Raw genomic sequence first — 12,620 nt, 5'->3', positions numbered from 1 at the left:
AAGAGAGTCATCAACTTGCATTGTTTTCTTCTTACTGAGGATGCATGAGTTCCACAGATCTTCAGCTATTCTCATCAGCTCAGTGGAGATGGAAGCACATATGGGAGCTCATTGTAATCTAAACCTGACTGACAGAGGTCACTTCTTTCAGTCTGGAGGAGAGTGAAGGAGGGAAAACTTCAGCAGGGACACGGGAAGGACAGAGGGCAGCATGATGCAATGCTGCAACTCACTTACATGGTGCAGTGTTGCAGGAAGGCATTCAGATGCTCAGAGAATCTAACAACAGGGGTAATGATTCAGCAGCAGATTCTTGGGCTTCTGACAATGCACTTCTGATGCTCGGTCATGTGTCTGCCACTTCCGTTGGTGAAATACAGAATGGGCATGGGGAGGAGATGTTACTGTGACTATTGACATGGGTGCCAGGGAAACCAAACTAGATTCAGCTGAGGCTCCCCATGCTGCCACTGGATTGTCACCAGTGTCTCCCTGTGGATGCCCTCATGGCCACCACAATGTGTCAATTTTATAACACACTTTCCCATGGATATCATCCATTCTTGCCCTACTGGTACTAGCACCCCTTTCATGTGCTCCAACCCAATACAACAGGATCATCACAAGAAGATTGGTGCAGTGTAAGAAGCACTTCAATAACTTTGGGGACTGGCAAGGTGCATGGCAGCCATAACATACAGTACTCTGGAAGACCTGTGCACAGGGAGTCAAGACAACTGTGTGCATCAAGGCAGATGGTGGCATCATACCAGAGGCCCATGGGCAATCCTTTGTGTGTGTGGCAGTGCCAAGCATGGCTAAACCTCGGCACCAAGACACCCAGTGCTGTAATGATGGCCATTAAGTTGTGCAGTCTTTTGAGCATTGTGGTGTGCTGAGAGAGACACAGGATGGAATTTAAATGGAGTTGGTCTCAGGGCAGAAGCTTGGGAGGGGAAGGAATTTTATATCAAAAAGCAGGCCTTGGGGGAGATAAAGCAGCACCCTCAATCACCTCGATATCCCCAGAGGGATCCCCACCTCCACCCCTGCCACTCCCAGGATTTGGCCTCTCCTGTGATTTAAAAACAATTTTATTTTGGCCTCCCCCCTGGAGGCTCCAAGGCATCTACTGGCTTCTGGTGAGGCTGCTGAGCTTATATTTGTGGCAGGGTGTCCCTGGAGAGGGAACATGTAGTGTATGTGGGCACCCATTGAGGATTCCGTGCTTCTTGGGCATCACAGGGACCCGGGTATGTTACTGGTTCCTTTAATCACATTTTGGTTTAATGTTTTAAGTTTGCTTTACACTTTGCTTTTTGTTTCGAGCGGTTCCCTCCTCTTTTGAGGGGCTACCCTATTTGTTTTGTCCCTTAGTTTGTTTATTTTAGTTTAATTGTTTTACCAAACAGGAAGTTGGGACTTGTGGTTCTGCGCCACAATAGTGGTGGCTTCTATTTGCTTCATTTTGTTTTGGAGAAAAGATGAGGTTGCTGAGCTACTGGCCCCCTGATTGGGCTGGTGATTCTCAAGGGGTAGGCTACCATTCTGGCCATGATGGCTATCATGGTGGCAGCCACTTCATTAGTTGCTGCTCATTGAATTTGGATGGAAGGCCTGCCCTTTGTCCATTTGCATCTGTCAGCAACACAAATCCCCACAGACCATCTGTCCAACTGGTTAAATTCAGCCAGAGTTGTCCCTATATTACAATGTGGGTTATAGAGGCAGTGGAGAAGGAAGGAAGTCTTGCATTTATCTGGCACTTTTCACAACCAGTAGATATCTTAAAGCAATTCACAGCCAAGTAATTTTGAAATATAGGCCGCGATTCTCCCATTGTGACTCGCAACTTTTCCGGCAGGTCTGGGTGGGAGATGCGCGTCACTGGCCTTGTACCGGGACTTGCGCATGCGCCAGGAATACATGCACATCTCCCAGAGCCGGTGAGCAGTCGCCGGTCAGACCACACTGGAAATGGGTGGGAAGGCAGGTGAGTAATTTGAACCTTTTTAAAATGTATTTTCAATATGTTTAGCAGATCACTATTGGGAACTTTCAGGTCCTGATTGAATCTCCCACCCCGCCAGGAATACTTCACTCCAGTGGGGTTCAGACTAGCTGTCCAGGGGAACTAGCAGGAGATCCCGCCGGAATGAAGGGGGCAATTGGGGCCCCCCTAGCAGGTCAGGCGGTGGGGGGCTGTGCTCCCTGGGCATGGGCACCCTGGCAGTCCCTGCCTGTGCCCCCCGGCACTGCCCAGGGCAAAGTGCCCATGCCCAAGGGGCACCTTGGCACAGCTGTGCCAAGGGCGTGAAGCCTATGGTGGGTGGGGCCTTGGGGCAATCGGTGGGGGTGAGGGGTCCCGCTGTCACTCTGCAGATAGGATCGGTCTGAGATGGAGGGAGGGCAGTGATTGGGGTGGTCTGGGAGGGGTGGTCTGTCAGTGGCGGGGGGGTGGGGGAGGGGTCTGCTGGAGTGAGGGAGGTAGGCTGTGCATCGGGACGCTCCGAGGCGGGGGACGGGGGTTCAGGGCTGGTCTGGGAATTGTTGTGGGGGATGCGATGGGGCTGGGTGGGGGGGAGGGGATGGCTGGCAGGTCAGCACTGAGGGGGACCCGAGCTGGCCAGTGATCGAGCTGGCCAGCAAACGGGGAGACTGACAGATAGGGACCACTGCACATGCGCAGAGTTCCAGAACTGTCAAACTCTCGCGCGAATAGGACCTGCCCCCCTCTGGGTTTTTAATGATATTCACAACTGCAGTGCACAGAATGGGGAGATTCAGGTAAGAAGCTGAATTGACAAAAGTTGGGATTTAGAACAGTTTTGCCACCCATTCAGCACTTTTGAGAGAATCGTGAGTATAGTCATTGTTATACTGTAGGAAACCTGCAAGCCAGAGCTTGTCAGCAGTGGGGCTGGAGGAGATGTATCATCGTTGGTTACCTGCAGCTCTTCCCTTCAAGCATGGATAAGGGTGGGCTCTCTCTGCTGCTCTGAAACCTCAGTAATGCCACTGGGAGAGGCGGGTGCTGCTGAGGCAGAAGGCAAATATCTGGGTGCCTCCAAAATAGTCCAGGGCTGAGAGTCAGAGGGGAAAGGCCTCTGGGGCGGGGGATCTTTGGAGTCACGGATTCTACCTTCCCTGCCTACGGCCCCCAAGTTTGGGCCTCTGGCTCCAGTGGCATCCTGGGCTGCCTCTGGAGGCTTTCTCCATTCAGCTGGTGGTCTCTGCATGCAATGCAGGTGGGGTGCTCAGGCGTGGGATTGGGGGAGAGGGGGGGTAGAAGGTCGGCGTTGCTTAACCATTGGCAAAATGCCAGGGGCTCTGTTAAAAACCCTTAATAGAGCTTTCAAGTTTCCTTGGAACAAGCAACCAGAATTATGTCCTAGGCCATTGGTGGGAAGCTTCCCCAGTGATGGTGTTACATTAGAGATCCATCCAGAATGGTCTCCCTGTTATTTTATCCTGCCTTTGTTCTCACCATCTGAGGATTGGTAAACCTGTGCCCATCTTGATCATAAACACTGGCACACATCAATTGCACTGATATAAACTGTGTGGTGTATCCTATGTAATTCTGCATAAATAGAAGCAATAGAATCCCTATGGTACAGAAGGAGGCCATTCAGCCCATCAAGCCTGTCCTGACAACAGTCCCACCCATGTCCTATCCCTGTAACCCCAAGTATTTACCCTGCTAATCCCCCTGATATGAAGGGTCACTTTAGCATGGCCAATTAACGTAACCACACATCTTTGGACTGTGTGAGGAAACCCACGCAGACACAGGTAGAATGTACAAACTCCACACAAAGAGTGACCCAAGGCCAGAATTGAACCTGGGTCCCTGGCGCTGTGGGGCAGCAGTGCTAACCATTGTGCCACCGTGCCACCCCACTTTGCTGCATATGATTGCACAGCAAACTGGAATATTAGTGGAGCCAGATAAGATCTGATAAATGTACCTGCAACACATTCTGCTGGAGTTAATGTGAGCTGACTACTTCTAGGGTTCGCTGCCAACATTGTTTGTGGAGGGATGTGTTGCTAACATCAACCTAATTGACTTTTCCTGTTCCACTCTATTCATTCCACATGGGTCTTGGTGTTGATTGGCAATAATGTACATGTCTCTGCTCTCAGAATCACCCCTTCATATTTGCTTGTAACAGCTCTTTGGGCGTTAACGTCATGATGGGAACATAGGAATCAGGAGAAGAATTAGGCAAATTCAACCCTTTGACCCAAGTTCAGCCCTTCAACACAAAATCCCCAAAGGATACTAGGTGATTTGCACCTGAATTACAACAATGAAGAGTGCAGGCAAATATGTCAGGGTGCTCCAAGCAGGAGAGAAATAGTCAGGGTTGGAGAGGCAAGTTTAAATGGTCAAGAGACTTAAAGAAAATGAGGCAGACTGATTTAGGGGAGAAGGGTTTAGAGAGTGAGACCAGGATGGTTTAAAAGCTCTGCAAATGATGGTGAAGTGAAAAGAGGTTTGTACTGGAGGATTACTGCAGTAATAGAAGCTAGCTGAGACTGTGACTTTTAACATTTGGAATCTCCATGGGGTTATACTTATCTCCAATATATTTATACATTTGTGGGATATTGAATTCATCTAAGTAGGAGTCCAGGAAACTCCATCACCCCATTGATCTTTGATACTGATATTAGATCTGACTGATGGGGTGAGTATATAATTTGACATGGCTTTTCCTCCACATGAAGAATAATTTATTTCCGGACAGGTCTCTACTATTTTCCCTGTTACCAGCAAAGCATCTTTAGCAACACAAGTACTGACCTATAAATATTGGAGGACTAAATGAAGTGAAAGTAAGAATTGTGTCCTAAGTATAATAAGTTATGACATGTGTCAGAAGAAGCCCTAGCCTCCACTCCTCCATGCATTACTTGCAGTACGGTAGCACAGTGGTTAGCACTGCTGTCTCACAGCACCAGGGACCTGGGTTTGACTCCTGGCTTGGGTCACTGTCTGTGCAGAGTCTGCACGCTCTCCCTGTGTCTCTGGGGGTTTCTTCTGGCTGCTCAGGTTTCCCCCCAAAGTCTGAAAGACTGAAAGGTTAGGTGCATTGGCCATGCTAAATTGCTCCTTAGTGTACCTGAACAGGCGCCGGAGTGTGTGGCAACTAGGGGATTTTCACAGTAACTTCATTGCAGTGTTAATGTAAGCCTACTTGTGACTAATAAATAAACTTTTAACTATTGGCATCAGGGTCTTGCTAAGAATGTCTTTGGAGAAGTGAATAGAAAATTTGACCTGTATAAATATGTTGTTGATTAGAAATCGCACCTTTGGACAAGGAGTCAGCACCAATTGAATTTACAACTCTATTTTCTGGCTCTCTTAGGCTAACATCTGTTATTTTCAATCGCTGCTCAGCAGAAATGTTGAAATATAATGTCTAAAACAGAAGATTTCACGTTGAAGAAAATCATGCTTAAATCACACTGCGTTTGATTCAGGTCGCTGAGACACAAGGTAAACATTTCAAGCCCTGGAGTGGAACAAGGAGAGCCACAAAGCTAATCTTTCAGGCCAGAGTTCTGAATTAAGACAAAAGATTGGAAGACTTGGGCTGTTCAGCCATGAAAAGGGTGATGGAGAAGTGACTGCACACAGATAAATAAGGTGGTAAACAGGGATCCTATTTTCTGGTAGTTCTTCTCTAAATCTCTCTACTTCGAAATCTCCCTCCCCACCTTTAGGATCCTCCTTTGAACCCATCACTGGTCACCCATCCGAGTTACACTTTCTTCAGCTTATATTATTTTTTCTGTAAACGTAACATTCAAGGAAATGGGAGAAGTGCAGGAAAATGAGATTAGTGCGCCTTTAGTAATAGTTATTGTCGGTGCAGTTGCGATGGACTGAATGGCCTTTTCTGCGCTGTATGGCTCTATAACCTAAATTTTACCACCCTGCTCACCACAGGAATCGGAGTGGGAGAGGTGTGAACCATAAAAAGATTTGTTGACCTCGGGTGGTGTATTATGGTTTCGGGATGAGCGAGGCTGTAAAATCCCGCACTATGACACTTTAAGACCTCTAAAACATCTCGGGATGTACTTCCATGTTTAAAATCTAAGAATTCAAGTTGTTGTAATCACCAGTAAGACTGGGCTGACTGTATTGATGTCCAAACTGCTTAGTGCAGGGTCCCACAAACAGTAATGAGGCAAACAATGAGATCATCTGTTTGTCAGTGCCAAAGTCTTTATTAATAGGGACAAAAAGTATAACAGCTAGGAGGTTATGTTAAACTTGTATAAGACACTAGCTTGGACTCAGCTGGAGCATTACATCCAGTTCTTGGCACTATTTTTCATGGGGAAAAGAAGGCTGAAAAGAATGATTTGATAGAGGTGTACAGAGTAGAGAAGGGTCTGGCCAGGGTTGATAGGGAGAAACTGTTCCCATTTCTGCCTCATCAATTGAATGAGTGTCCTGGGGAGGCAGCTCCAGGAACAGAATCAGGGGTTTCTGGGCTTGTGTCCGGACCTGTAAGCCCTCACACCATCCGTGACCTCAGGAGGTCACTGTCAGATGCGTGCGTCACCTAGTTTCTCTCCCAGGTGCCCATCCATTAATGGTGAGCAGGGAGATACAGGCAGACATCACACCAGCAGACGAGCTGTCAGTCATCTGTGGACTCCTCTCATGGCACTTCAGATGAAGGTACCAACTCCTTCACCCCTCTGCCAGTCACCATGCCATGCTCAGTGGCCACGATGACTGAGGAGTGCCCAGCCTGCTCAGACCCACTGGCCAAAGGACAACCACCAAGCTCATCAGGGCCATCATAGCATCATAGTCAGCCTCTGCCAACGAGGGAGGGCACTGAGATGTAGCACATGCAAGTGTCAGCTTCAAGCACAGTGAGCACAGGAAGGGTTTGCACAAGTGTCTTTAGTTTTTTCCCTTTATGAAATGTTTAGTTCTCATTTAACTGTGTCAACCATGTTGTTTTTGCGTTTCACTTCTTCAATGTCATGAACATAAATGACTACTTGGCTCACAAGCTCTGAGTGTCCTCTGTGTTTGATGGGTGTTTGCCTCCTCAGTGCCTAGAGAAAGATGATTGGAACAGCAAATTTTATCATTGAGGCAGTAAGGCAACATTGGGTTCACGGCATGTGAAATATCTGAGAAGGAGGCAGTGCCCTTGCTCCCAGACATTGACAAGCCTTGGCCAGCCGAGTTGAAGGAATGTTGAATCTAGGTTTTCCTGGAGTCCCTCCCTCCTGAAGGTTCCTCATTTCTGACACCTGATCCTCACCATCCTGTATCAGCTTGGCTTCTCATCAGAGTCACCATTGGATTCTTCCTCTGAGGTGAATGCATGCACCTGCCTCAGAGTCCTCCTGGTCCAATGGTTTCCCCCTTTGAAAGAGCAAGTTTATATAGAGCACAGCAGGCAATGATGATGAGTGGTACTCATCTGATGGATATTGTAGAGCATCCCCGAGCAGTCCAGGTATTGGACTCAATTTTAGCAGACCCATTGTCCTCTCCAACACTGCCCTTGATGAGGCATGATCGCGATTATACATTTCCTCTGCCTCTGTCCTCGGATGCCTGAGTGCCTTTGTCACCCAGAAAGCAATCCTCAAGGTGAACTGGAGCTGCAACCAGCTTTAGTATTTGTGAGTGTCTCCGTGTGTAGGCATTGTAGGAGCTGCCATGGAACCTTGCACAAACTTGCAGAATCTGGCTCCTGTGTTCACACACAATGTGAATGTTCATGGAGTGATTTCCCCTTCCGATTGACAAAGATGCCCGGCTGGCCAGCTGGTGCCCTGAAGGCTACATGGGTGCAGTCAATAACACCCTGGATGTGGGGGATCCAGCAGTAGCTGCAAAGCTTCTGTCCTGCTCAGCTTAGCTGGCTTGGTCCATCCTGAAATGGATGAATGTGCAGATCCACCAGGACAAAGCATCAGTCACCAGCTTGATGTGGTTACACACAGCTGACTGGGGAGCACCACAAAGGTCACCCATTGAGCCCTGGAAAGATCTGGAGACGTAACGGTGGTGACTGGTGACCTTGATCTCTATGGGAATTGAGTATCCACCCAGACAGTTGGAGGCTATCTCTGGGCCAATCATCTAGCAGATGGTTGTGAAGGCTTCCCTTGAAAGCTGGAGCCTCCTGCTGTACTGGATGTTGGCTGTGTCCAGATAGTTGGACTGTACACCTGACAGTTGGATAATGGCATCTTCTGAAGGGCCATCCTCCTTGCCCTCCCATGACCCTGAATACCCTGTGCCTGCGCCATCTGAGGTGATGCCTGCGACAACGTGGTCTCCTCTCTCTTTGGTTCCTATCTCCCTCCTCAGAGGAGGTGCCCCTTTTGCTGAATACACAATACCCGTCTGCAGGTATGCAAACTGCATCCAACTCGTGCTTGCACCGCTGACCGAGATATCATGCTAGGATACTGGGATACTCGCCAGTTGTTTTTCCATGTGATTTTGCACACTTCCAGGTCAGGCACACACCTGCACCTTTGAATGTAAAATTCTGGCCCATATAGCCTTAAAAAAATCTGGCAAATTTATCCTCATTTTACCACCAAATGTGTCAGTTCCTCACCACGGGAGCCAGTGGGTTGAGGAACAATACAGGCAGCTGTTGTCATGCACTAATCATTGACTAGGTAAGAAAAAGATTAAGCTGAGATTAAAGAACAAGGTGACTTTGTTTAAATCCTTTTAAATAGAAAGCAGGAGCCATTCTGTAATGCTTGCACTCAGTAGCTGAGAACATTCTACAACGTGGCTGAAAATATTGGTCATCCTACTTTGATTCCAGTCTTTTAACAGTATTTGTTTTCTTTCCGCATTCCCCCAAATCACACGCGACAATGGCGAATCACATCAGCTATGGTTCACTGTGCTCAGTTACCTTCACTGAAACTCATTTCACATGCTGAACGAGTATGGTTTATGCAGCAGTTAACCAATCTCTGGGTTTCAGACCCAAGAGCTGCTGCAGCTTGGAACTAGTTAGTTGTGTTCCTTCGATGGTGCTGTCAGTTGATGTTGTTGTAGTTGGGGTGGAGGTGGTGGGGCGGGGGGGGGGGGGGGGGGGTGGCAGCTGTTTCGTACCCTCCTTCCTGTGACAAATATGTGCAGACATTTTTCTATTACAGCAGTTACCAGCACATTCAGGTCTGAAAACTGCTTCTCTCCCATTCTGCTGGGCCACTCTTAACAAATGCTGCACGCTCCACAAGTGAGTTTTCCAACACTTATGTCTTCCTAATTGGCACACTGGCAGCTTGACCAGTATCATCATACAATTATTACATTGCTGTCACTTCTGACACACTTCCATTCTGCCGCTGCATCTGTGCTGTCTGAAATCGGCCATTACCACTGGCCTGTTCCTGCAATTATGCTGATGGGACTCAAATTAAAACAATTTTTCTCCCCTTTTCTTTCACTTCAGGTGATTTGAGGCAGTTTGCCTTCGCGATCCTTAAGCCTAAAAGATTGTTGCTTTTGGTAAAACTTTAGAATCTTCAAAATACGTACTTTAAATAAAATAGTGGCTTTAATAAAATGTTTTACTTTGATAAAAATGTGGTGCTTCACTGAAACATATTGGTGTACTAATCTATCCTGACATTCATCAATCTAGCAACGATCCTCATTAGTTAGACTGACATTCTGTCACCAGGCAACCCTCGTAGGCCACTGTCAGTGGAGTTCCCAGGGGGAGGAAGAAAAGGCCTATTAACATACGTCAATTAACATAATAAATAAATAAAGAAAAATGCAGTTATACTTCACAGTAATGAACAGATACGTGGTAAAAGGAACTCCCTGTTGATTCTGATGGGTGAACTTTGACCTGTATGTGTCAGCAGCCATTTTTAACAGCAGACAGTAAAGATGATCAAAAGCCTGTGATTTGACACGACCTTTAAAGATTTTGTGCTTTTGTTAAATTTATTTCGAAGTTGTCCAAAGATTTTATTAAGCGGCACACGACAATGCAACCTCACTTGTCCTACTGCCAATTGAAAAGCCCAAACAGTTACAAAGAATTACAAAGTACTTATCAGGTGGAAAGAGACTGTTCAACTCAAACAATCCATGTGGTTTTTTTTCAAACCCTCCCTAACCCAACAGCAGCCCTAATCCCACGTGTCTGCTCTGTTTTCATATCCACTTATCCATTTTCGTGACAACATCTAGTTCTGGGATGAATATTATATTTACAGTGACCCTGAGTGGAATGTGGCAGAAATATGTTACATTCCATTGACTGGTGCTCAGGAATTCACTCCAGGGGCATTCGGCTGGGATTTTGTGTTAGATTGTGTCAACTTTTAGAACTGGTAGCCAAAACCCAACTCTGGGATTCTTAGCCCCATTTCATCAACGTGGAGATTAGAACTGAGGTGAGGAGGGATTTCTTCAGCCAGAGTGGTGAATCTGTGGAATTCATTGCCACAGAAGGCAGTGGAGGCCAGGTCATTGAGTGTACTTAAGACAGAGAGTGACAGGTTCTTGATTGGTAAGGAGATCAAAGACTATGGGGAAAAGGCAGGAGAATGGGGTTGAGAAACACAATAGCCATGATTGAATGGTGGAGCAGTCTCAATGGGCCGCATGGCCTAATTCTGTTCCTATATCTTATGGTCTTATTAGGATGGAAGCTGGAATGGGTCATGTCCTACACTCCTGATCTGGCTGACTACATTGTGGAGTTAGGCATCTCCTAGCCCTCTGAAATGTTTATGGAGTCAGGCCAACTTTTCAATGTGTGGTGGTTGGTAGGGAAAAGCAGTTTGAACCATTACTCCTATTTTCCCAGTTTTTACTGTTTTCATATTCTGGGTGGCGCCTCAGAGGTGCTGTGAACCATAATCTGGATAAGGCAACCTTTTGAAAGGAAAGTTAAAAAGGTCTTACTTACCTATGCCCTTTGCCAACATATGCCCTTCCACTCACCCAAAGTGCTCACTCATCCTCTATGCCACCCTATGTCACTTCAATGCCCATTTACCCAATCTTGACAGGACCAATTAATCTTGCAGTAGCAATGTCATGTGTGAAAAAGCTTTGAAAGAAAAGGCATTTACATAAGGCTCCTTTTTAACTACAGGCCTACAAAAATTTCAATCAACCAGACTTTTAATAGTAGGAACTGTAAGCACTTGACACCTCTTTATCTTGTGTAACTAAACATTGAGCAGTTGACAAAATAGATCTGAGAGAAAGCGGTCAGTCAAGCAATTTTTTCCCTTGGACGCAGCTGTTTCAACAGTTAGTGAATGTCTGGGCTCTCAGCCAAGTCTTATTATGAATTCTTGTTACTGTTATACAGTAAATTCTTGGGTGGTGGTTCTCACACATATGCTCACATAGGGACGGAGAACAAATTCAGGAGCAGGGGAGAACCAGTGATTCCTTCCAGAGTTCATTTGAGAACTTTGACTCTAAGTAATTGTGGAGAAAAGAGGAAATTTAACTTAGCCATTTCTGGTCACTTTTCTGCATCCCGATAGGCCTGACACCCAAGTTCAAGGAATCTCATCATGTTATAATGCTTACTTTTCAAGGAGGTCGCGTCCTTCCTGTACCCTTGGTTGACATTCAAATCAGTGACGGTAAAATGGAATTTGGTGGAAATGGAGCAACCTTAGTCTGGTCAATCAACTTGTCCAATTTAATAATCTTCACGCACATTGCCATCTGGTTAAAAATGATTAAAAATAACTCCTGTATTTAGTGCTCTCCTGAGAGAGGATGGTGCCAGAGGCCTGGGATGAGGCTAAAGTTTGTGAAATAATCTAACTGAAGCCCGTTTTCCATCACCAATCACCCTTTATTTACAGCGTGTTCTAAACACCATTCAGCAGCTACAGAGACCAGGTCAGCCCCGAGTCTTTCGACTCTCAGCCTGGTTTTAAATACCCCTCACTGCTGCTTTTTTCCTACTGGGCGAGTCTCCATTCACCTAACAGGGGAGCTCGCACTCTACAAGGCTGATGGGGGGATTTATTAATGATCAATTTGCAAAAGAGAGACACAGATTTCACAGGTGACTGTGGGCAGGGTAACTTCATTATCTATGGTAAGGAACATGTTTGAACTTTTAATTAGAGAAAAAGGGTGGAATTTTCCAGAAAAATGGCAAAGTGTCAGTTTCTGCCTGCAAACCAAGCTTTCTGACTAGATTATCCGACACTCTGTCAGCGCCATCATTCTGGCAGGGCCAGTAAGATTGGCTTCACAGAGATTGGTGCACCTTCTATAAAGGCTCCACGATCTGCAAAAGTAATAAACTTTCTCCCAACCCCCACAGCCATGAAGGACCACATCCGCCCCCCCCCCCCAACCCCCACCCCCAACACCTCCCCCCCAACCACCCATCCCCCCACAAGCCTCAGGACAATCATCTCTCACCACCAAAGTCTTAGGGGGCACACTCCCTCCTCTCCCCCTCACTTGCACTGTCATCAGATTGCCACCCGCAACCCCCCCCCCCCCCACCCCCACACCCCACCCCCAGGCAGACCTGAGGGGAACATCCCCTAATGGGATAGTGCCAGGGGGCAATGCCCAGCCTTGG

The sequence above is a fragment of the Carcharhinus amblyrhynchos genome, chromosome 2, assembly GCF_965287045.1.
Source record: "Carcharhinus amblyrhynchos chromosome 2, sCarAmb.v2.hapA, whole genome shotgun sequence".
Classification (NCBI taxonomy): Eukaryota; Metazoa; Chordata; class Chondrichthyes; order Carcharhiniformes; family Carcharhinidae; genus Carcharhinus; species Carcharhinus amblyrhynchos.
This window is presented reverse-complemented; position numbering follows the sequence as displayed.